Source organism: Lissotriton helveticus, chromosome 5_1 (genome assembly GCF_964261635.1).
Source record: "Lissotriton helveticus chromosome 5_1, aLisHel1.1, whole genome shotgun sequence".
NCBI classification, from domain to species: Eukaryota; Metazoa; Chordata; class Amphibia; order Caudata; family Salamandridae; genus Lissotriton; species Lissotriton helveticus.
In genome coordinates, this window is record NC_136065.1 from 1,898,099,237 (window position 1) to 1,898,126,005 (window position 26,769).

The window sequence follows — 26,769 nt, forward strand, 5'->3', positions numbered from 1 at the left end:
TTCCACTTTTAAAAATAAATACAGATAGGAAACACACTGATTTCTGTCTGTATTTATCTATAAAAATCAGTAAAAATGGAATACTGGGACCCTTAATTGTAGCCTACGGCACTTCTAATATGAAGACAGGATATTTGCCATGTTTTGATGGATTATCATTTCCAGTCCTAGTCAAACGCCTGTCATAGGGCCATCTTTCAGGACAGGCGATACATGAGTTATTGCATTTGTACCCTAGCTTGGCAGCCGCTATACAATAATCCTCTCGATGGACTACTAGTCTGTACACATCTGCCACTGCTGTAAATGTCGGGCCACCCTCCCCTTTATACTTTAGTTCCAGGAGAAACAACGCACGGCTTCATGCATAACCCATGACTGCTTCATGCTTTCTGACTTTCTGCATGACATTAACCAGGGCTTTAAGTAGGCCAGGTCCCACTGGGCGTCAGACCTAGTAGTAATTAAAAACGGACTTTAAAGCAGGTCCCTATATTCATGTTTTTAACTTCCTGGCTGGCTTAATGATAAAAACAATGAATATAATTTTTTTTAAAGTAATTCATGTCAGTGATTTAGTTCCTCTTTATATTGTACGTGTTTAACACTCGTAGGGAACGCAAATTGAAGTAAGCAGTTTCCAGGATGATACATGTCTTAAAATGTTTTATGTAGCATATTACTCTTGCACAGGGCATACACTGAACTGAGTCGCCTCCAGGGGTTTATAATGAGCCATGATTGAGAGCGCTGGTGTTGAGGCTGAAGGCAGTGTGAGTTTCAAAAAGGTGTTCAGAATACATGCTCATCCAATCCTTGGACTCTCTGCTGAGCGCATGAAGCAATAGTCACCAATTCCAGTTGCCATTGTAATTCTGTGCAAATGTGTTATAAGGAAGTACACTGGCAAATGCTAAAGAATATGTGGTGTATTGTGCATTTAGGGGGTGGTGAAGTGAAGGAGATGCAAAGAAGTGCATTCAGGAGAAAGTGAAAAGAGGGATATGAAATGGAAAGAAAGAGCGTGTAAGATAGGCAGATGGACAAAATGTGGAGAGAAAAGAGGGTACATGTCTAATGGATAGTGAACATAATAGGACTCTGAAACCAATTCCACAGACCTCAGTAGTGTTTACTTTACAGTCTCAATTTCGGAATTAAAAAATGTCAGTATAGTTTACAACAAAATCATTGTTGTTACTCATTTATCTTAAACAGCGAACAACCACTGACAAAACCACCAGTCCTGGCTGGTTGTAGATGTATGTCAGTTGGTGTTATACAGCTGGATGCTGTAATAAAATACTCAGAGAGGCACAAAAAGACTGGTCGGAAGGCACACTATGGGAATAGCAGAAATGTTGTTTACATGTTTAAGCCATGCCCTTAATCACAAAGGCCACACCCTCTTTATACACTCATACTTTTTTATATACCACTTAACGCCCTGATTAAACCAGTAGCCATGTTCCCATGTTGTCATGGTTACAGCTATCTTAAATCTGAATTTCAGGTAGTTAGACACATTTTTTTATTTTTCACAACATAATTTTATTGACAGCCAAGACAAAGCAATATGCATACAGGGTGACATATATTGATATCAACATTTTCGATGATACTATAATGTTGTTCATACAAGTAATAAGTTGTGAAATAACACTTTAAGAAAAACAAATAACAGTGCCACACTATATCTGCCTGGGAAGTAGAAAAGTCTCATATATAGGGAGAGTTCAAGCCACCCATAACCATAACTGGTATGTATGCTGTGTAAGTTCCAGTCCAGTACACTCATATCAGTTGTTCTTCAATAGTACGAGGGGATTCCAGATATAGCCCTCTATAGTCTGCCCATCTTTTCCAAATTTTGATATGCTTCTGAGGGCATCCTCTTGCTTCAAAGACCAGGATTTCTAGACACATACTAAAATCAAAGCCCTTCTTCCAGACCCCAACCAGTGGTGGGGATTTATCCTTCCAGACCCTGGCAATGTCTTTTTTTGCCAACGTGAGGCCAAGGAATAACAGGTGACGCTTGTACCTGTTGCCACCCAAACCCTCCATTATATGCAGCATAGCTAGTCGTAGAGAAAATTGAACTTCCCACTCCAGAACCTCAGATAGACACGTAATCACTCCTCTCCAAAACCTCAACAGTGTTGGGCAGGTCCACGCCATATGCAGAAAGGTACCCTCCATAGACCCACACTGCAAGCAATACAGGGATGCAATCAAGCCAGCATGCCACAGTCTGTGTCTGGTGTAGTAGGCTGTATGTAGATATTTAAACAGGATAAGGTTCAAGGGGCTGCTGTTACTGCTTACGCGGGGATTCCAGAGCCTCCACCCAATCTTCTTCCTCTAGGGAGCCCAGGTCATGTTGCTATGCATCTCTAGTTTTATAAAGTGTTGTAGGCGTAATGTTAATAAGTGTATGATAAATTTGAGTTATTTTATGATCTCCCTGTTCACCCATAAAGTCCTTTGCCTCAACAGGATTAAATTCAGGGATATCTGTTTGCTGTGATAGATATGGGGTGAAGGCCTGCCTAAACTGAAGATATCGATAGAATTGTGAGTGGGCATACCGTATTCCATTTGAATTTCTAGGAAAGACTTTAAATTGCAGCCACGCATAACCGGGTCAACCGTATTTATCCCAATAGCTTCCCAGCCCCGAACGCCAGATAATCGCGTCACTTGTGGCAACGTGAGCTTCCCCCACCAGCCCATCGTGCGAAGTTTAGTTTACCAGATCTTGAAGACCGTAGCGGTCGTAGGCGGCAGCCCCCAAGCAATACTGCAGAGTGGAGGAACCGCGTGTAGGGCATTCTTCCCCAGCAGCCAAAGCTCAACAACATATCCCGAATTTCTCCGGTCCCCATACCACCAATCATTGAGGACGAGAAGGTGCGCAGACATATAGTACCTCTGAACATCCGGGGTGGCTTCTCCACCCGAATATGTGGATTGAAAACAAGTCCTCAGGGCCATTCGTGACGAACCTCCCCCCCAAAGAAAACGGGCCCAAATGACATTTAGCTGGGGGAACCACGTCGGCTGCATTGGGTATGGATGATTTTGTAGTTGGCATAGAAGACGAGGTAGGGAGATCATTTTAAAAATGGTGGATCTGCCAAATAGAGATAATGGCATGTGCGACCACACTCTCATCTGGTCGCTCGCCTGCATCCACTGGGAGGCTAAATTTTTGCCTCATGCCATAGTCTGGGAAGTCGAAAGAAACACGTTTAAATATTTAAAACCGTCTCGGACCACCATCACCTCCCGCGACCACTCGCCCAATCAATCCCCACCCCGCAGCAGCGATAGTTTGCCACATTTTTAATGTGATTCTTTTTCCTGCCCAACGTTCTACCTTTTATGTCATCATGAAAGATCTCTATAGCCTGATCTATTCATCCGATCAGTAAACCACCATACTTGGGTTCCCATGGTTGGGGTGACTAGACATCCCGGATTAGCCTGGACAGTCACTTATTTTTGATGACTGTCCCGGCGTCCCAACACTTTTTACTAAAATAAATAATTGCCCTGGTTTTGAGAGAGGGTCGGGTGAGCCTGCACATTTATCACTGTGCTGTGAAGGTTCATGTTCACACCGGCCCTATCATGACACCAGGGACTTAGTTTTGTTTAAAAGCATCTCCTATTGTACTTCCTGAATTAATTCAGGCAGAATAGCAGGATTTAATAGGTGGTAAATCTATCGACTTCATTAGAGTTCATCACCCCAGACCGGAAACAGAAATGTACCTTGCAACCCAATTCAGCATAGCCGATGATGTCTTCACTTCATTTTCATGCTACACACACACGCATACACACACACACACATTACATATATATATATATATATATATATAAATATATACAGAGAGAGAGAGAGAGAAATCCCCAACCGTATTTGATTAAGGAGCCAACACTCGTTTTATATATATATATATATATATATATATATATATATGACAACAACATTCCTCCACACGACCACTCCGGAGGAAATGAAGGAAGCGGACCACAAGGAACTAGGCAGAAAGGTATTTATTTACCCCCACGCTCTGCTGCGACGCGTTTCGAGCACAGCCGTGCTCTTGCTCACACAAAACATATATATATATATATATTTATTCAACCAAAGTGTCCCTGCTTTAGAGACGCACTCCTCTAGCCGGTAAGTTTTCTAACTTTTATTTGCCAAGGAACAGGATTACAGCTCTGCTTTTAAACGTCCATTAACCTTACGCGTTTCAGAACATTCATGCTCTTTCATCAGAGGCCAGTTCAAACAGCACATCTCCTTTGCGCACACCCACAGCTCCCTGCTTGCTACATTAATTAATCAACTGGCCTCCGGTGTGCCATTCTCAATAGAGTCAGTTTCAATGCATGCCGGAACTTGTAGTTGCAAATTCATGCCCATTATTCACCTCCAGTGGTTGTGTGCCTTTTGAACAATTTCTGGACCGGTAACAGCCCTCCAGTGGGCCCCAGAGCTGAAAGCTTGCTCCACAATTAATGCACAAGCTGCGCCGTCCTTGTCCTGATGAATCAGGTGGGTGTGCGCAAAGGAGATGTGCTGTTTGCTGTATATATATATAGAGCCATTTACATATAAATAGGACTAAATGTTGACACTGCACTTACCAGTATTTTGTCCTATTTCTAGGTCAATGGTAGTCCTGGTTTTTTGCTTTGAAAATCTGGTCACCCTGCCGATGGACCAGTAGCACTAGACCACTGATTATGATGATGTTGATGAACGTATAACAGTAATCGGGATTGCTTGCTGATTACACCATCATAAAAATCATAATCTTGGAGCTTTTATACCTGTAACCTTCAGACCACGCCGGTTTTACATTATGTCCATTCTAAACAGCTGCCTTATGGCACCACCCCAGAGGGTCATTAAGGGGCACCAGACTGCAATAAAAGGCCTATGCAGCTTCGACCGCAGAATGAAAGGGGAGGTTAACAAGCGAAGACCACCCCAAATACCAATGCACAAAATAGGGGTTGGGTTCTAGGATGACCAGCAACAAAACGGAGGTGGGGGCAACGCAAAGTAAAAAACTAAAAGGTAAACCCAGGAAAGACACAAACAAGTCAAAAGACTAACAGAGAGCATACACAGAACACACCAAATGATAATGAAGTAGAATACTGGTCAACGCTGCGACACTAACACCCAACACCTAGACAACGCCCGCCACAGCAGAAAAGCAGGGAAAAACTCCTCAACAGACTCCAACTAACTTATAAGTGGTGGAATAAAGGACATGCAAGAAAGCATCAACCCCACACAGCTAAGTGAAGGCACATCCACCAAACATCATCCAGCTGAGTGAAGGCACGTCCACCAAACATCATCCAGCTGAGTGAAGGCACATCCACCAAACATCATCCAGCTGAGTGAAGGCACATCCACCAAACATCATCCAGCTGAGTGAAGGCACATCCACCAAACATCATCCAGCTAAGTGAAGGCACATCCACCAAACATCATCCAGCTAAGTGAAGGCACATCCACCAAACATCATCCAGCTGAGTGAAGGCACGTCCACCAAACATCATCCAGCTGAGTGAAGGCACATCCACCAAATATCATCCAGCTAAGGGAAGGCACATCCACCAAACATCATCCTGGATGCCCAAAGAGGTCCAAAAAGAAATATATGGCAAAACAGGATAAATGCAGCACACTCAGATAAGGCCAAACTCCCACTGTCACCGCTGAGTGCAAGGAAAAAAATATACAAAACCCCGAAAATAATACTCAAAAAAGGGGTGTGGTTCAACCAAATACCAAACACCGCAGAGCAAGCCCAGCACAACCCCAGGCACAACAAGGAGCACAACGAATCACCAAATACAGACCCCACTGGCCGAATAAAGAGGGACGTCAGGAAGGGCCACCTGCACCAGGCCGCTCATCATTGCACAGAGAGCAGGCAAAGCTAAGCCTATCAGGGCACAAGGGACAATTCATGACTAATATTCTGAACACCATTGACAAAAAGTGGAAGACAGAGAAACGGTACTTATTCCACAATCCCCATGGCAACCAGGGAGAAGCCTGTCCTTCCAGGAAGGGGCGTACATTTGGCATTGAGGAACAGATTCACCAGCACCTGTAACCAGAGCAGCCCCAACACAAGCACCCAACCCAGTATGGAGCCCCTGACGCCAACAGGGCAGCAGTGGCATGAAAGCACCGGACCAAGAGGCAATAAGAGTTGGAGACAAGGCACACATCCTACAAGCCCATATCCCAACAAAGTGCAGGGAGAAGGTCATGCCCAGTCACTCAAAACAACAACACAGCAGGCGAAAAACAAGATGAGAAGACTCAGCTGCCCTCTAGCCGCGGGGGATCTTGAACCCTAGAAAGAGAACTTAGATGAAGGTTCCACATCAACCACAGCCGGTGGTAACTGCATCCATAAATCCAAACAGAAGAATCGTGACTACAGCCCCAAGTCCAGAAGGCATCTGGGGAAAATGGGGCCAAATGTCACAATCAGCACCCACATGCCCCTATCCCAAAAGGGAGCACAGGGGGAGTCTAGGTCCCGTCCCCAAAGCCCCAAACAATAGAAATGAGCATTTGCATGCACTAGGTATTGCATTTGCGAGAGTTTGAGCTATTGGCATTGTAAATGACAATTCCTTTTATTTATGTGTTTTGAAAACTTGCAAGCGGTGCGTAAACACACACTTTGTACTTATAGTTGTTGCTTACGCGAAACAAGGCTGCCATGCAACGTGTAAAAAGCATTGACAAAGCCAATAGATCTTGCGTAGGCGGAACCTATTGTTTTTGCCAATGCTTGTTATTTGTTAGTGCTGAGCACTGGAAGTGTTTCATCCACTAAAAACCCTGGTGTAAGGCGCTTGCATACATCTATGTATATCCAACACTTTTCAGGGTTATAATAGTGGTAAGTTATCTCTCCAGGAAGTGCATTAACCACCTGAGTTGTATGTGTCATCTATGTTCGCAGGTCTGAAACATCATAACATAGCATAGCATGAGGTGTAAATGTGACTACTTCAGAATACAGCCTGTAATGTGACCCCCCTCAGCTTTTTGTTTTTTGTCAGATTGCTCCGTGGGTTAATAATCTTCGTGACACTTCCAGGACACAATTTACAGTTTTGGTAACATCTTTGCCGCTGGCCGCGCGACGCGAAGGGGCGCTAAGCGAGACAGCATCTTAGTCCCACATTCCGCGCGAGCAAAACAGTGCACGTCAGCTCCTGGCCGCCCCTTTCATGCGCGTCCAATGGGCGCGGGTCACCGGGTGGGAGGGGCGGCCCTAAGGGGTTTTAAAAATAGCGCGGCAGCGAGGCTCGGTCTTTCCTGCCGTCGCGTTCCTGGCTGCTGCTTCCGTCGCGTTCCTGGCTGCTCTGCGCTGTTGTCCGGCCGTGGTGTGGCCGTCCGGCGCCTGCCTGCCTCGCGGGTCTTGCGTCTGGCTTTTTTCCCTCGACGGGTTTGCGGTGAGTGCTGGGTTCAGGGTCTGACTTGCGCCGTTGGTGTGCGGTGGAGATTGCCCTAAAAGAGGCGGGCTGAACACCCAGGTTGTAGACACTGGCGTTCGGGACATTTCACCCGAAGCCGCGTTTCGAAGCGCTTGGCGAACGTTTGAGGTTTCTAGTGCGAGGTGGGCATACTCCGGTTGACGTGTCTGATTGGCCGGGAACGCGGTTGTTGTTTTAGGTTGGACTCGCTGATGGAAGGCATTGGCAGTTTCTTGATTCTTGTTCCGGCACAGGAACTGATGGTACGCAATTTTCTCGTTGTGCCAGCAAGCTTCCATTGGTCGGTGATGTTTATTGTCGGAGGGGTCGGGACGGGTGCATGATTCCTTCGCAGCGGTGTTTTCTACCCAGCGCAGCGCACTTGGGGAGCGGGCGCCGGCAGAGCGGGGGTCGGGACCGTCAGCAGCGTAGAGATTGGTGTGGATTACCAACGTTAGGAGGGATTATCCAGCAGGGGTTGGGATGGTCAGCCGTGTTAAATTCGGGTTGGGATTATCAACGTTAGGAGGGATTATCCAGTTCAGGGATACAGAGCGGGTATCCGAAAAACGTACCTAGGTGAACCAAGTTTAAACACCGTCGGCAATAGGACCTTATATAGCACGGCTCTACCCGAAAGGGGTCAGAGCCCCTCGCAATACGATTAAACTAATACAGGAGAGCATTAAAAGTGAGCCGAATGCAAAGGGAACGTTACTGTATCCAAAAACGTACCCGGGTAAACTAAGTTAAACGCCGTCAGCAAAAACACCTTATATAGCACGGCTCTACCCGAAAGGGGTCAGAGCCCCTCAATACGATTAAACTAATACAGGAGAGCATTAAAAGTGAGCCGAATGCAAAGGGAACGTTACTGTATCCAAAAACGTACCCGGGTAAACTAAGTTAAACGCCGTCAGCAAAAGCACCTTATATAGCACGGCTCTACCCGAAAGGGGTCAGAGCCCCTCGCAATACGTTTACACTGATACATGAGAGCATTAAAAGTGAGCCGAATGCAAGGGAAACTTTACCGTAAATAAGGCACAGATTTTGTAGAACAGCGTGCCGCCAGCAAAAACACCTTATATAGCACGGCTCTACCCGAAAGGGGTCAGAGCCCATCAATACGATTAAACTAATACAGGAGAGCATTAAAAGTGAGCCGAATGCAAAGGGAACGTTACGGTATCCAAAAACGTACCCGGGTAAACTAAGTTAAACGCCGTCAGCAAAAGCACCTTATATAGCACGACTCTACCCGAAAGGGGTCAGCGCCCCTCGCAATACGTTTACACTGATACATGAGAGCATTAAAAGTGAGCCGAATGCAAGGGAAACGTTACCGTAAATAAGGCACAGATTTTGTAGAACAGCGTGCTGTGGCTCGCTTTGATTCCAAGTGATCAAACTTATACATGAAAACATTAAAAGTGAGCCGAATACAAGGGAAACGTTGCTGGAAATGAGGCTCAGATTCTGTAAAACTGAGCGCGGTGGCTCGCTCTCATTCCACATGGTGACCGTGGGGAAGAAACGTACAGCTAGTAATGCACCCAGGCAAGCGAGCACTAAGGTTATGTGCGTGGCTTCAGTTATGGGAGCTCCATGACAATGGCGGAGCTCCTGTACAGAGAGGTGGCACAGCGAGATAATGGACAGGCCGCGAGGCCGTGCTTGGTTGGGGCCGGATCCCGCCGCCATTGCTGGCCACGTGTTGGCCAAGCTCCCGTCACTTCCGAAGTTGCCAGGGCGCTTTACCGATCAAAAGCGCTCCTTCACCCAAATGAGAAGACAGAGAGGATGTTCTAGCAGGGGATAATACGATACGGGTTCTAAATTAAATTATTTAATGCAAGTTATAGAGCGCGAACATCACAGGCTTTAAATTAATTTATTTAATGCGGGTTTATAGAGCGAATACATCACTCGAAGGTGCCAGGGCGCTTGCAATGCGAAATGACGTTATGTAATGCAAGTTATAGAGCGCGAACATCACTCGAAGGTGCCGGGGCGCTTTACCGATCGAAAGCGCTCCTTCACTCAAATGAGGAGACAGTGAGGATGTTCCAACGGGATATAATACGATACAGGTTTTAAATTAAAACTATTTAATACAAGTTATAGAGCGCGAACATCACAGGTTTATAACCGGCACGATCTTGAGTGGGCTGAGAAAGACATAAACGAGCCAGTGTTTGCATGTAGACACACAATGGCGGGGGGGTTAGGTTGGCGCCTTAATCACTCGGACTGGTCTTTTTAAGTGAGCAAGGTTAGGTTGGGGCTGTTGCAAATGATAAGTTACGGATTGGTTTGCCGTGGGAGTTACAAGGAAGTTACGTCCTTTGATCTCGTTCTGGGGGCGGCGCTGTTGGTGGGGGAGCCCAGGGCAGCAGACATGGTGGGCGGTCTGAGCATGATGCTGCAGACGTGGCTGTGGTTTGGCGTCGGTTGAATATTTGCGGCATAGTGCTTGTTTGATTTACACTGCTGTAGAGAATGAATGACGCATTGTATATCTTCTTGATTCTCTCTGAACATCGGGCTTTCATTGGCGGAATTCGTGCTACAGGCTGCAAACGCATTTTCAGTATTGTCTTGGAGGTATCGCTTTGACTGCACATGCTCGGGAAGGGCTAGCGGTTCTATAGTAGAGTACTGCTTGCTTCAATGCCTTGTCAAGAAAGTAAGCGCTATGTACATACTAAAGTTGTCATTTCAAGCGGCAGTCATAAGGCAGCTGCATAATCTGCATAAACAGGTGCGTTTTAAATACCGCGTAGGCTTTCTGGTTGGTCGAATCCTGGAACAGAGCGCGCGCTGCACATCCCCGTAAAATGTCTGTCTCCCACTTGCCCGGTACAAAATATTTTGTATTAAGCCGAAGGGGTGTTTCTGTTTACCGATTTCCCGCTGATTTGGATCTAGCCGAATGTATGTGGTTTATGTTCCCGCATCTGACGGCCCTGGTGGTGAGCGCAAGTTGTGCACCCCCTAAATTTTAAGGTTTGGGTGTTTCCCGCTACAAGATTTGTATTGAGACAACAATATTTGCGGTTGTCTCCCGCTTTCCCGCTATAAATTTCCGAAGGTGTGTTTCTGTTGTCTACCGCTTTCCCGCTAAATTGGTATCTAGCGGAAAGTATGTAGGTTATGGTCCTGCATCGGACCGCCCTGGTGGTGAGCGCGCGTTGTTCACCCCCCTTTTAAGTTTCTGGTGTTTCCCGCTTCCCCGCTAAAAAATTTGTATTTTAAGTTGTATGGCTGCTCCCGCTTTAATGGTGCTTGACTATAGCTTGTTTGGCATCTGACTGCCCGGTGGTGAGTGCGCGTTGTACACCCCCCCTTTTATTACATGATTAGACTGTCCTTCACGTGCGCCTGCAGTTGCAAGGCCGCCTAGACATATTCGGTTCTTCACGTGTGCCTGTAGTTGCAAGGCCGCCCAGACGTATTCGGTTCTCGGGGGCGGCGGGGGGAGAAGGCAAGTGATGATCGTTTCACGTGATGATGCATTACACAGTATCTGAATCAGTGCATGTATAAAATAACTGGCGGAAGGGAATGTTCTTTTGTGAAACCTCTTGGGAGATAGCACATGTACGTCTGCCTCCGCACGGTTAAAACGTAAAAGTCGGTATTGCATTTGTAGTGTAGACTGAGCTTATGATTTAAACTGCTAGCGTTGGCTTTGCCAATGATTGTTTTCCTTCAATCAGGCCAACAGGACCAATGCTTGTTTTCCTTCAATAAGTCCGATAGGAAGTAGAGTTATTCATAGCAACAGCACATTTGCAGCACGTGCTGTAGGGAGTAAGGCAGAGGTGCTAGCATCGTGCATTCCTCAGGTTATAAGCTAAATTACTAGAACAAAAGGCGACTGAGGGAGTAGCATTTTAACTAACGGAATGCCTAGGAGTGCTTGATGCAGGACACAATGTGACTGATTGGAAACAGTGTATTCATACTGTGTTTTAATACACGCAGTCCCTGTAAACAAGAGTCACGGAGCAGGTAACCGGCCGCTCCATTACTCAGCATGATTACATGCCCCCTGCTGAATTGTTGCACTTACTGAGTATTTTCCAGGGTAATACAGTTCGTTTATTATTGGCCTGGTTTCATATGAAGTCTGCAGGATGCTAGTCTGTTGAATTTGTTCGCTTGGGGAATATACAACAATTGAGGGAATATTAACACTGTGAGATAAATGTAGCATCATTATGCCACATTTCTTTCTGCGGCGTCCGCATTAGCTCGCCATGGCATGGCAAGGGGAAGGCTATACATCATCAGGGTGTCGGCAGCTTGCAGGCCAGAGACATCCAACTGAATATTAAGAAGCAGTCTAAATTTACAAGGACTCAGCCCAAGTATTTGGTCCGCATGGGTACGCAGCTTGGGGGCCCTGTTTGCATCACGCACATTCCCAATACTTTGTGGGGATCCCCGGGCGCATTCAGTTAAGGTTAACCCAAAATGCTGTCCATAAGTTTTTGACAACTCGTTTAATAACCCACAATTCTTACATCTACGGCCCAGTTGCCTCAACAGTATTGTCTGTTGTAATTAAGTCAGAGTCAGGCAATACTGCATGAATGAGCATGTAAGGAGACAGCTCTAATGCACTTTTTAAGACTGCGCTACTGAACATTGTAGAAGACTGATCGATATACGAGAGGTTATTTGCGCGGGGCTCGGGGAGGGCAAACTTGGTACCAGCATGCAATATAAGCAAATGAATTTGCCCCCCAGGGTGGCCAGGGCACGGTTAGAGAGCCTGAGTAACAAAGGGCATCGCCTGTTAGATGGGATGGTAATGAATTCCAACGGCACGCTACAAAGGGGCTCAGGTAGTGGGGGCAAGAGTTGTGACTGCTCCATTCGATCCACAAAGGAAATCCACCGGTGTTGGCAGCCTCTAATTAATAAACAATTAGACCGTTCCGCGGGGACCAGAGCAAGACAATTAAAGGGGTGGTTTGTCGGCATTCTATCAGTCGCTCTGACTTCACACCGCCCGCCTCAGGGCATCCCTCGTGCCCGGGCTTTACTAACTCTGGCGTGGCTGGACACAGTCGTATAACCCACAAGCCTGAATATTTATCAGAGGGCTGGCTTCTGCGTTCGCGGCACGCCGGGAGGCCAAACACGTTATTAATTAACAAACAGGTGCTGCTGATTAGTGCAAAGGTATAGGTGGCGTCGAGCATATATTTTGCCTGGCATCTGCCAGCAAGGCACGATGTTACTTCTTCCCAACGATGTACTGACCATTGCTTAAGTAAAAGGGACTCAAAGGAGTTCTCAGAATGATGAAGGGCTGAGTGGCTTTGCGGAGAGTAAAACTCATGGCATCAAGGTAACACCCGAATAAACTAATTTTGTATGAAAGGGGGGAAATTATACCTTAGTTGCTTAAACAATTGAAGCACATCTCAATCACGACAAATGTTAAAAGTAAAAGGGACTCAAAGGAGTTCTCAGAATGTGAAGGGCGGAGTGGCATTGCGGAGAGTAAAACTTATGGCATCAAGGTAATAAAGATAGCAACAGCAGGCGCCCAGCTGGCTGGTTTGCTGACTAAGAAAAACACAAGAAAGGAAGATGTTGGGTGTCTGGAGCTTCCAGAACAATCCCCGCACCAGTGTAAAAACACAAGAAAGGAAGATGTTGGGTGTCTGGAGCTTCCAGAACAATCCCCGCACCAGTGTACCACAGAGACAATTGGGGGTGACCTAACAGGCAGAACATTTCTTTCCAGGTTGCTTTCAGAACATCCTTTTGAGAGCAGAGAGTGCCTGATTGTAAGTACCTAAGAGAGTGGAGGAAGGGAGCAGTACGCAATTCTACCGCAGAGTTGTATTTTAAGACTTCAAGACGTAGGGGAATGCAAAATAGCACTTATTGAACTGATACAAGCACCTTATCTTGCTGTTGTCCTCCAACAGTCTGCTGTTGCGATTGTGTTTATTTACAGAATAGATACGAGATATTTTGTTGAAGACCATTGCTGGTATCTGGCTGTAATTTCACGCACATAATGCCTTCAACACAAATGTCGACATTAATAATACCTACAGCAAGACCCAGCAGTTTATGCCCCTATTAGCTATATGCTGAAAAATTGGCATGAAAGGGATTGTCAGCTGCAAGCATGTCCTTATAAATATGGTAGGTTTGGGGCTGAAATACTAAAATTAAAAGAGGTCGGACAAGTCGAATTGAAACATGGTGAAATTACAGACAAACATGGTGGGGTTATAGTTTGAGGATTAGGTCTTTTTAGTACCCCAGGTTTGGCCGATGTGACAGCCGAATCCTGTTTTGTTCCATACTCCAATGAGTACAGTACGGTCGGTATTTTGGGTATCTTGGGTGCGCACGATGATCTACTTCTCCAGGAGGATTAGTATTTAAGGCTTAAATCAAGGGGTCACGACGGGAATGATGGGTTCAAGGCGAATGATGCCTCTGTAATAGATCCCGTATGTGACGTGCAGGGATTATATAACGCCACTAGGTAAACAAAATACATGAGGTAGCCAACTGTGCACTACAGAAGGGGGAAGTGACAAGGGGCAGGTTACAAGAGAAACCAAGTTCAATTGGAGGTGGCATGCCGTACAGGGACAATGTCTGTGAAGAACAAGAAAGCGTATTCCTGAGTGTTAAAGGTCCAACTGGGGTGATCATAAATATTAGAACGCTGGAGTTGACAGTGCCCCTATGAAGTTGGGCAGGCGAAGGGAGCTCGAGCTAAGAGCCACCCAAATACGTAATGGGGATAGGTGGAACACTTGTCTGGACTGGGGGTGAACATATCCCTCCTGGATGTACAAGTGGTACGAAACAGCGAGGCGAAGTAGCTAAGTGGGTGGGGGGCTCTGTCATCGACGGGGGCCTCCTCCAGAGCTGTGGCGGAGTACAGGGCGATCTGGAAGCAGATGGACAGGAGGGGTACCTCTGCGGCAGAAGGATACAGTCAATACCTCTGCCTGGCACGGTAGGGGTGCCTGAGCCAAGAACCTGGAGCCGAGGGGGTTCCAGGAAACAGCGTCGGCGCCCCGTTAGTCCTTCGGGCGGTCGGGGGGCCTGAACCGACCGGGGGTGTGCCTCATCGCTCCGCCCTGACAGGGGGGGCGGGAGTGAACGAAAGAAAGTGATAATGGACTGCACCGTCAGAGCATCGACTCGCCGTGCAAGAATGGCTCATTAGGCATGCGGGTCAGCGAGGGGCTGCTGCATTGGATCGCCCGTAAGATGACCCACCTTATTGCTACTTGTTGTGCAAAATAAACCTGCACCACTGCTTTCCCACAAATCTGTCTCATGAGTTTCCTTGGTATGTAAGTGTTATGGGCGCAAAGTGGAGTAAGCGCTGGGAGTGTGGGCACTATGAGTATCAGGTAATGCAGCCACTTGAAACGTCTCCATATACCCTTCAAGGCATACGTTTTAAACCTTTACAGTTCTCACTCAATTTTTTGTTATTCAAAGGTTGATTAAATGGATCCAATTAAACACTTATGATTAAGTGCTGACAAGTTAAGGTTGCATTGAGTCATATATCAGTTGCTATTGTGCATATATTCACATATAGGCACATACAACAGCCCTTTTCACAGGCCAGCATGTCTTACATACACACTGAGCCTAAGAAAAGTCTGAAAAATATTTTATATGTTTCTCTCTGTCTTAACGACTTGTGAAATGACATGCTTTTTGCATCTTTGTTTTCCTCCTGGGCCCTGCATTAGACTCACGCTGTGCTTGTTATGCGCTCCAATGGCTCCCAGCCACAGATAAACTTGGACAAAAGCAGTTTATCATCCATAAATGGAGGCATTTGCATCCCTCCTGCAGGCACAGAAAAGCGCACAGCGATTGTGTGCTGGCACCACTTCTGCGTCCCTGGAACACTAACGGCATGCCACTGGATTTATGCGATTTTGCAGTTGATGCATTTTCTTCAGTAGCTCCACGTGTGGTTCACCCTTAAGGGTGGAGCGGCTTGTGCCATTACTTCTTCAGCCCGCGCGTCACTGACAGACTCAGAACTAGGCGCGTCATTTTTAAGCCCTGAAGTGCCCCCGGGCCGAGTGTCCATCAGTGACGCCTCGACACCGAGTGGGGTAGAGTCAGAAACTTTCACTGATCCCATCCCACTCTGTGAGGAGTAAGGGACTTTTATCAAACAAATAAGGAGGGAGGGTAGGACAATGGAGCCACTCTTAGACCCCCTGATACATAATAACAAAACAACGGACCACATTTCTTTCATATAAGTGGGATACATTTCTTTCATATTAGTGATGTGACTGGCCAATTTATCCAGTCTATCATCCATCTCACGTTTTAATTTTGCCTTACCATTCCACCATTTAATAATTTTTGTGGTTTGGTAAAGACAATTTTAACTTATCACTTGATTCACATCTTGCACTGTTACCTTCACGAAACCTGCTCCGCTGTAATCAGGCGTTGTCGCACACCAGAGAGGCATTCGGCCTCTCTGGTGGGAAACCAATGATGAAGCATTTCACCAACTAGGGTGGTGAATGAGGGTTCTTTTTAACCTATAGAGTGACTCTCTCTGCCTATTCATTATTATCTTTGGCCCCACTCTTTCGTTGTTTTGTTATGAGTAAGGGACTGCTACCTCCTCCTATCCAGTGAGAGGCGGTGGCAGTTCCAACCCTCCAGGGACCGCTGAGGCTTCCCTCCTGCCACCTGAGATCACCACTGCAGCCAGGTAAGTTCTTCTTTGTTTTAACGATTGGAATCATGCTTGTGTGTATTTATGGATGTATGTGCATGCCTGCTGTGAATGTGTGTGTGCTTGTGAATGGTGGGTGTATGTGTGTGTTTGTGAACGTATGCGTGTGAGTGAGTGCATCTGGATGGGTGAGTGTGAGTATGTATGTGAGGCCTGCCCACCCCCCCTGCTCAAATTACTGTCCGTCTTTGACTAATACCATCACAAAATGTGTTGCATAATTTGCGTTATCTTGCCACATCATTTAGTCAACCCTGATGCATAATTAGGTCCTCCCCTGCTGCCTAATTCCAGTGGCCCTGACTAACAGGACTAGTGGGTAGGACCGCTCAGATCCAGAATCTGGCTAGATCCCCTGTCTTCCAGCACTGGTGAGGAAGCAGTCCATTATCTTGTTTCCAGTTGCCATTGGCTTCAGCTCCTGGGCAGCTGCACCTCAGGAGCAGCTGTCCTGGCTCCCCATCCTGTATCGCTGCATGCCACTGATAACGAGAGTCGCGCATAGGCTCCTGCCGCAAGCTTACACTGTCCGCTTCCAAGCCATCCTTCCAGATGTTTGTGGAAATGGAATGCCGGTATGTACACTTCTACATGCAAAAATAAAAATGAATGAATTACTTTTCAGAGTGTTCAATGAACAAGTTACCACCTAAGACGGCTTGCACTCCCCGGGGTCGGACTGGCTATATAGGCAGTGCTCGATGGGCTGGTCTTACAGATCAGTGCGTGGCCACTATTTACCAGTTTGTAGGACTGTCCTATGGGCTGGTGGGCCATTTTTTTCTGCTGATTTCTCTGACATTATCATAAGCATTACCTGCAGCAAACACAATGCATGCAGTCTCCCATACCCTGTAAAATACCCATACAGTGTGTGTTTGCATGTTCAAAACTAGACGGATTTGCAAATGTGGGCTACCTTTTTAGTTATCTGGTTCTCTAATGGGGGCCACTTTTATTTTGGCGCCCGGTTCTACTTTATGTCCCAGTCTGACCCTGGTGCTCCTCTGTGTTCTTTATTTTAAAAATTATAGTTCCAAAGGGTAACTTTAGAAAAGTACATTTGCCACTTTTGCCCCCAATATGAACAATGCCTAGATTTATTAGGGCCAGCTTCAGCAGTTGTGGCGCCCCGTGTAACAATCTTTGTTGGTGTGCCCTCATGATATACCCCTTCACAGATTCCCTCACAACCACCCTCCGATGGTGGCTTTCATTTCTCCTTAGCCCTTTCTCAAATGTATCTATTTTATAGCGCTACTTATACCGATGTATGGTGTCAGAGCGCTTACATCATAAACATATTATACTGAGACAATGAGTCATACAAGTGAGTGAATCAATGTGAAGGAAATGTTACTTAAGACAATGAGGGGTACAAGGTGTAAGCATCACCCGCACTGGTAGGTATATATATATGTTAAGAGTGCTTGGTCTGGAAAAACATAGCAGCAGATTTACTACGTTTTCACACAGCAGATAAAAATCTTTCCCACTTTGTATATGCTCTGAATGGTGCAGCACAAATATAAAGTTTAGAGGGTTTGGGGAAATTAAATATTTTCTCTAACTTTACGCCAGTAGCGGCTGGTGACATTTGAAAGTGGTGCGGCGTAAAATTTGGGTATAAGTGTTACACTTCTGCACAATGAAACACTGATTAGTTCAACGGAAGTGGTGTGTACACCAGGAGCTGGGTGGCAGTCTGTGACCATGTTCCGGGTGCCAGCTTTGCCCTATTATCATACTTTAGTGGACACATCTGCCTTTTGTATGTTGTGTACACACATGAGAACTTTTCCAGACTGCTAAAGCTCTCTAATAGACCTCAAAATGTGCTTTTCACCTCTCATGATGACTCTCATGTATAAATCATCAATCATGTCTGCTCTGTAGTAACTTCTAGTTGAGGGCTGGGTGGTTGGCTGTGTGACACACAGGAACAATTTTCTAAGCTGCATTTAGCTTCCCACGAAGGCAGGGGCAGCTGCAAACTCCTCTTCTCAGTGCAAGTTGCATACTGCCATATTCAAATCAAGGATCTTCTTGTTTCTGGTAAGATTCAGGCTGAGGTTGACCTTATCCCCGTTGCCATATAAACGAACACTCCCAGCATTAAACTGAAAATGCATCAGAGTTCAACAGTAATCACGAAGCTCAAGCAATAGAAAGCGCTGCTTGTTGCATGAGTATCCTTGCTGAGAAATCACTTTCAGTCAAAGGAGGTGAATTTTACAGAAAAATTGGCAGGTGTGCACCAGGGACGAGTAAGATAATTGAAAGTCTTATAAGCAAAGGGGCAGATCTACGAGGAAGTGCCGCAGAGTGGCACCGACGCAAGCCCTTTAGCTGCGCCATGCTGCGCCACTTCTGAAGCACAGGGATGCAACATATTTACAAGAATATGTCGCATCTCTGTGCTCCCCCCCTGCACTGGTGCACAAACTGCAGCCATGCGCCAGCGCAGGTACCCTTGCACCATGGTGTAAGGATGCCTGCATCGTGGGGAGATTGATTTTGTGCTTGAAGGGGCACCTTCCTGCACAAAACAATCACTACAGGCATTTTCCTCTTTGCGTGCTGCAGAATGCAGCACGCATTGAAAGAGGAAAAAATGAGGAGGAATGAAAACATTTCTCCTCGTTGTGCCTCCCTACGCCATCTCTAGGGTGGCATAGCATTCAGACGCATCTCCAGATGTACGATATCTCAGAAATCTGGAGATGTGTCTTGTTCCATGGGTGTTGCGTGGGAACACCCACAGCAACACCCATGGAACGCCCCTTCAACGCAAAGTGGTGTGTGTGAAGGGTCCATATTTACAGGGAGAGGAAAAGTCACACAGGGTGACTTTTCCTCTCCTTGTAAATATGGAGGAACCCCCTGCGCCACCAGTACGTCACGAAAAGTGACGTACTGGTGGCACAGGTGGCTCGTAAATCTTTCCCAAAATGTGCTCGAACTGGCAACTTTATTTGCCATTTTTCATAATAAACGGAAAGAATGAGGAGGTTTGAACTATAGCTTCCTACAGTAAAAATATGTGTACATGTAACAAATGAGGTGAACTGGAGGTTCGAGGAAACAATGAAAAAAATCACTAAGTGCTGTTCGAGTCTCTAATAGCTGCACACCAGCAACAAAACGCTCAACTCTCACCCCCAGCGACGCCATCCAACAGATCCTCCTCACCTTAATCCCTCTCACCACAGAAGACACCGTAAAGACAATGAAGAGCATCAACTACAAAGCACTTACTGACCCTTGCCCGCGCCACATCTTCCACAGGGCGCCATCGCACCCGAGCTACGCCGAACTATCAACTGCTCTCTCGAGACCGCCACATTCCCTGATGACTGGAAACACGTTGAAGTCAACCCCTCCCTACAGAAGCCCTCTGCAGACCCGACAAATCTCAGGAACTTCAGGCCCATCTCACTGCTCCCTTTTGATGCCAAAGTGATCAAAAAGGTCGTCAACACCCAGCTAGCACACTCCATAGAAACCAACAGCATCCTAGATACTGCTCAATCCGGATTCCGCAGCTACCACAGCACTGAGACCATCCTCATAGCTGCTTCTATGGCCCCATTTACAACCATTGTCAGAAACCACAGACTCAACATCGTCTCCTACGCCGATGACACCCGGCTCATCCTCTCCCTCACCAAGGAACCCGACATCACCAGGTGCAATTTCCAAGAAGGGATGAAAGACGCCGCAACCTGGATGAGCAACAGCTGCCTGAAGCTCAACTCTGAGAAACCAGAAGTGCTCATCCTCGGCTCCAAGCCCCTTCACATGGGACAACACCTAGTGGCCCACCGCCCTTGGAAACCCACCAACCCCAACGGACCACGCAAACTGGACTACAAAACGCTCTCTACGCAGGAATCCACAAAAAACTCCTCCACACACTCTAGTACGCCGCAGCCAGACTTATCCTCGACATCCCACTACAATGCCAGATTACCAAACACCTCCGCGACAACCACTGGCTCCCCAAAAGAAGAATAACCTTCAACTGCTCACACATGCCTACAAAGCCCTCCACAACAACAGACTCCAAAACCTCAACAACCGAATCTCCTTCCAAGCCCCCAAGAGAAACCTCCGCTCAGCCAACCTCTCCCCAGCCACCGTCCCGTTTCTACAGGACCAGAACAGGTGGAAGAGCCTTCTCCTATCTCGCAGCAAAGACCTGGAACAAACTCCCCCTTGACCTCAGACGAAGCCTGACACTGGACCAGTTCAGAAAGGACCTCAAGATCGGGCTCTTCGAATGATCCCAACAGAGCTGCTCACACCACCTTCCCCCAGTGCCTTGAGACCCTCGCGGGTGGGTAGTGCACTCTACAAACCTTGATTGATTGATTAATTGATTGTTTGATGGGGCGTGAGGATGTGTGGCACCAGCAACCCGGAAGGCTTTAGAAGTTGTACCTCGGCTCAGCTTCAGCTACATAATGCTTTCAAAAGTGAATGAACACAACACAAGGAACGAAGAGAGCAGCGAGCTGTACCCCTCCGGCAGCCCGTCCCTTTGCCTGATGACTGTTTGATTGTTGCCACCTACTGTAGTGTAGCTCCTATTTTCCCAATAGGCTCTGCGCATTGGAATAGTACCTACAGCAGTAAAGGCCTAGGCCAGACGTTAACTAGGTCTACTACTGTCGATACTAGACTTAATTTTTGGGTTTGCCAGCTAAGCTCAGAGTTCGCTAGAAACTTTCTCGAATGTTCAAGGAAGGATTAACTTCCCTGATTAGACAAGAAGGGATTTAGTTTCTGACAACCATAGAACATGACAACTTTGCTCTCCCCTAATCAAGAGTCAATCTCGAGAGTCGTGTGAGCACAAGGCAATTATTTTACTCAGTCAGTACGTGCATTCTTAGTCTCATCAGAATGTAGAGAAAAGGAAGAGACGGGCGTGTTCAATAAAAAGGTGTTATTTATTGATCAGTCTCTTGTCTCATACATGAGAAATGGATCGATATTATTGCAATACTTATAGTTAAGTAAAGTGCATACATTAAAAGCAATAGTATAAAATAATACTGTAAAAACATTGATATGGTTTCTGAGCCATATGATGTTTAAAATGATTAAAATATATTTACATACACATATACATTTGACTAAACGTACTCAACTGGTGTTTCTAAATACGCCTACCCCGTGTACCTGACCTAAGTCTAATGCGTGGGCGGGAATAGAAAGTTACAGTTTAAGTTAAGTTTGTTTTTGCCAAGTGAATAACTAAAGAATTCTCTGTGAGGGGTTATTCAGTTCTGTACCTGGAATTTAGGATGAATGAGGAATGGTATCTCTTTCTCTGCTCTCGATATTCCAGGCTGCCTGCGAGGGCTACCCGGAAACGCCGGTGCTGGGTCTCTCGGCTTGAGATAGCAGCGCGTCTCTCAGCGCGTCAGGAAGGCGGGGCTGCTGCCAGCGGGGTCTGCTTCTGCTCTCGGCTTCGGCAAGTATGGCTGCTCCGTCTTGTCACCACGCGTGTGTTTGCATAGGGCAAGGTCGGCAATATTTATACCTTAAAGGTGCCGAGATTGACGTAAGGATGGACATAGGTACGTCAATAAAGATGTCATACGACTTGCTCGTTAGCACATTCTTTTGCAAAAGTTCTCTGTGAAATCAAAACAATGGCCGCACGGATTATCCAGGTTGTCATAGGTTTGATTTGTTATGAGAACTTCGTATGCCTTATCAGGGGCTGGAGGAATGTCGCTTGTCTAATTAGATCTCAAGCGTTATGACCTAATCAGATAACACGTTCCTGTGCCGTAGTGTGACTGCGTCAGATAACGGTATCTGCATCATGGGGGTTTTCTTGCCTCATGGGCTGACTGTTAGTTAACTTGATAGTTAGTTTAACCAGAATAGGGTCAGGAATAGGGGGATCGATTCAGAACCTATAGAAATACACGACACTACTACCTCGTTCTCCCTTTCAGCCTGCCCTGCCCTCTGCCATTGAAATTAATGGATTTCTGTGAGCACCTCCCAGGGGTATTGTGTAAAGCGCTCGAAATGCAGCTGTATCCACAGCATTGTAGCTAGGTACACCCTCTGGCATGATGTCACTGCTGTAGCTTGTGCCTGGAGGTCGAAGAACACCTCGCCCGGCAGGCAAATGCACAACAGGACGTCTGCAGTTTATTACAGCTGCCCCATTAAAAGTCTTTGTGTGCCAGCTTTGATGCCTTCCGTTCCAAGTGGAATCTTCTTGGTCCCATTTCTTCACTGTTGTAGGAGGGGAGAGGCCTCTATCTCATACATAATATCCTGTGATTCTGAGCAAATTGCTTAGCTTCCTGGTGCCTACACATATCGGACCTTGTGTAATGTAGCTAGGGCGCTCATGTAATGCGTGTCAGTTCCTTTGGGTTGAGTTTACACACTAATGTCTTCTGGCAGCTAGCTGCACCCTTCCTGCAGCCTGCCCCCTCTCCTGATGACTATTTAATTGTTGCCACCCACTACCTTGTTCTCCCTCTCAGCCTGCCCCGCCCCTGCCCCATTGGGGTCGACTGCACATCCTGTGATTCCGGGCAAATCACCTAGGGCCTCATTTATGAGAAATGACGCATCGCTGCGTGAAAGCAGCGATGTGTCACTTCTCAGTGCGCACTCCTTGCGACATACCTGATGCGTCATATTTACTGTATGACGCATCATGTCGCAAGGAGTTACAGATATCTCAGTATTTCTGACGTATCTGTATGGCACAAAAGTGACGCATTGCTGGAGTGTTTCACAAAAGTGACAAACTCCAGCAATGCGTCCTTTCACATGGGGCAAGCCCCATGTGAAAGAGCCTGCATCAGTCTTACGCCTGCTGTGAGGCAGGCGTAAGATTTTGACGCAACGGTGTCCTAGAAGTGACGCAGTGAAATCTCATAGATTTCACTGTGTCACTTCTACGAGGCTTTTTGCGGGGGAACGCCCCCCTGCATACATTATACCTCATGCAGGTATAATGTAGCGCAGAGGTTTACAAAGTGACGCATCTGCTTAGATGCGTCACTTTGTAAATAGTGCGCAACAGGAGGCATGTTTTACGCCAACGATGCGTCACAAAAGGTGACGCATTGGAAGCGCAAAACTGACGCAAGGCCTCATAAACGAGGCCCCAAATCTCCCTGTGCCTAAGAAAAAAAATAAAAAATGGTCCCTCGTGTAACATAACCAGTGCTCATATAAAGCGCTCCAATACCTTTGGGTAAATAAATCTGCAAAAAAAATGAATGGAGTTCTGTGAACACCTCCCAGGGCCGTTGTGTATAGTGCCGGAATAGCAGCTTATCCATGGCATTGTAACTAGGTACAACCTCTGCTATGATGTCACTGCTGTAGCTTGTGCCTCGAGGTCAAAGAAGACCTCACCTGGCAGGTAAATGCGTAGCAGAACGTCTGCACTTTATTACAGGTGCCCCTTTAAAAGTAAGAGAGCAGCCAGCAAGTAGTAATTTTTTTTCTGCTGCTTGGCAATTTTTCATTCTCTTCTTGCCTCTCCCCTCGGGCTGGTAGGACAACACTCCTTATGCTTTTTACCACCATCCGCCTCTGCTTTACACCTGCCTCCAGGAGGTGTAATTTTATTTTATGCAAATTCCTTTCTACCAAAGTTAATAGAAAGCAGATAAAGATTAACGTTAAAATCAATGGAATCAAAGCAATTTAGGATTTGCTCTGGAATGCAAAACCCAAAATAAAACTTTGCACCAGGTTTGCTTCACTTTTGTGATGTAAACTGTTGCAGGGATTCTGGCCAGGAACAGAACTATGTTTGGGACCACAGAACATCAGTATGTAGGAACTGAGGGGCATATTATCAAGAACGTCGATAAAATTATCGCCGCTTTAGTGGCAGGAAACTGCTGCTAAAGCGGTGATAACGGGCTTGATAATATGCCCTTGTGAATTCCCATAGCAGCCCAGTTTAACACCACAACCTGGGCTGCTATGTGAATTCATAAGAGCATATTATCAATCCCATTATCTCCGCTTTAGCGGCAGTTTCCTGTCACTAAAGCGGCGATAATCATATCGAGCTTCTTGATAATGTGCCCCTGAGTCACCATACCACATCAGTACCTATGAGCCCGAGTTCGACTAGCCACAGTGCCTCACATGCCCTCCTAACCATTCCAGAGAGAAAAGTGACATGACATCCCAGAACATAACACTGTCGACCCTCTCAGGTATTGCGGTAACAGGACACACCCTTTCGCTCTCCAACAATAAAAAAGAGACGCAAAAGAAGTTTCAATGTTTATTTAAACTATCATGCTCTAAGATGCAATACATGCTCCACAGTTAGAAAATAAATACATGTCAATAATGTTGTCCGCATGGTTAATAAACCATATACAATACATAGCCTTGTCATGTTATCTGACAGATCTGCCTAAACCCTCCCATACTACTGAAGCTAGGTGGTTATATTCTATAGATCTCTGGGTTTAGTGGCGGACCCCGTACCTTAGCATACATAGGTGGATGTTCTACTGCTCAGGTGACTCTTGTCTCAGGACCTTCGCTCTATGTGTCTGTTTTTTCAGAACCCCTGTCCTGAGTTATATGACAAGATATGTGCATTCAAAACAGCATCTGCATTCTTTCATTATGTCTAGGTGCTAGTATCTGACCTGAGAGACTAATAAGGGGTAATGTTGTTTCACCTTGCCTAGGCTGTTCAGACTAAATCCCAGCCAGTTCATAGCTCAATATTGTGTAGCAGAAGGATTGAAACTTACTCCAAATAATAAAAAGATCTCTGTGACCAAAGCTGTAGTTTACTGAGCTAGCTACATAAAATACAGCATGCTAGCTAGCTGCATGTTACAGATTGTGCTTTGCTGCTGGATCCTTAACCCTCTACGCTACTTTATCAAACGCATGACTAGACAAACCACAGAGCTCTCCATCAAGTGCATTAACCACCAAAGATATAATTCCATTGTTATTATCCCCTTAAAAATGCCTGTCACACAAGATTGCTGCAATTTGATCTTCTTTCACCTTAGCCTGTCACACAAAGGGCACCCCCGCAAACTTGGCGCAGTGGCGCCGGTCACGCTGCCAGAAAAGCTGGTACTGCATTTAATGCAGACATCATATGAGAACAGACTTCAAGTGTATTTATCAACTGAAATACAGTAGGCTATTAAAGTTCTATCATGTACTCATGATATTTTTTACACCTTTTTGTATGTAAATGTTGCAGCCATCTACATATATAATATTCTTACTCTGTCTTGGTGTAGGGCTTGCATATAACCTCCATTTTTGATTCTCGTCTTAACTTAGCATCTTTTTCTAATGGTGATTTGTACATGTATTTCTCAAATTTATTCCTGATAGACATTGTCACCCTGTTCCAGAGTCGTACAATTTAGGACACAATGTTTTGTTTTTTATAATGTTCTTTGGAGACCACTATTTCTCCCCAGACTAATTAAACCTGTAGTTGTGCACCTCGGGAACAATGTGATAAGCTTGCCATTTCATTATTTAAACAGCGTCTATGATTATTATTATCATTATTATTATTATTATGAAACACTAATAGAGTGCATGACTACCCGAAGGCATCCCTGCTCTAATAGTGTCACACAGAACAACGGGTGGAAGAATATACTGACAAAAATGAAATGTTATGGTACAGCCACATTTTAAACAACTTGCGGAAAGGAAGGTGTAATCTTCCTCAGCGAAGTTAAAAAGGAAGGGCATTCTAGAGCCTGGCAGCGTTATATCAGAAGGAGTGGCCACTATATGTTCCATTTTTATTCAAGGTACTATGGCCAGAAAGAGATTGGCAGAGCGTAAGCTTTTTCTGGGGTGATAGAAAGAAATTAAAGAGTGAGCGGCTGGGGGTCGTTTACCCTAGAGTGTCTTATGAGCAATATAAAGTGATTTGAACTTTATTCTATCAGTTACAGGCAGCCAATGAAGGGTGTTCAGTGCAAGGCTGGCTGAGTGGGATCTGGAGATGTTGAGCAGCAACCGAGATTCAAAGTTTCCTATTATTTGTAATTTTCTTGTGGTGGTCTTTGGGGCCCCCAGATAAAGGGGCTTCCCGTAATCCAGGCGAGAAAGAACAAGGGCCTAGACCACCAGTCTCTTTGCAATCGCAGGAACAAGAGGGATAATTTTACGGATGAAATCGTTAAGAGGTTCTCTCCCCACTCATGTTATCATGGAAGCTGCTGTGAGCTGTGACTGAGATGCAGTGTCACTGTCCTTAACTTTCATCCTGAGAGGAAAGATAGCTGTGTGAGAGAAGTGTGCCGGCTTGCCCACTCAAATGGTAGTGCATTTGTTAATGCACTGAGGCCGGCTTCCTGATGTGTAGTAACAAGGTATGGGGTTAGGTCATTCCAATAGGCCTGGCATATGGGTATTCCCGACGT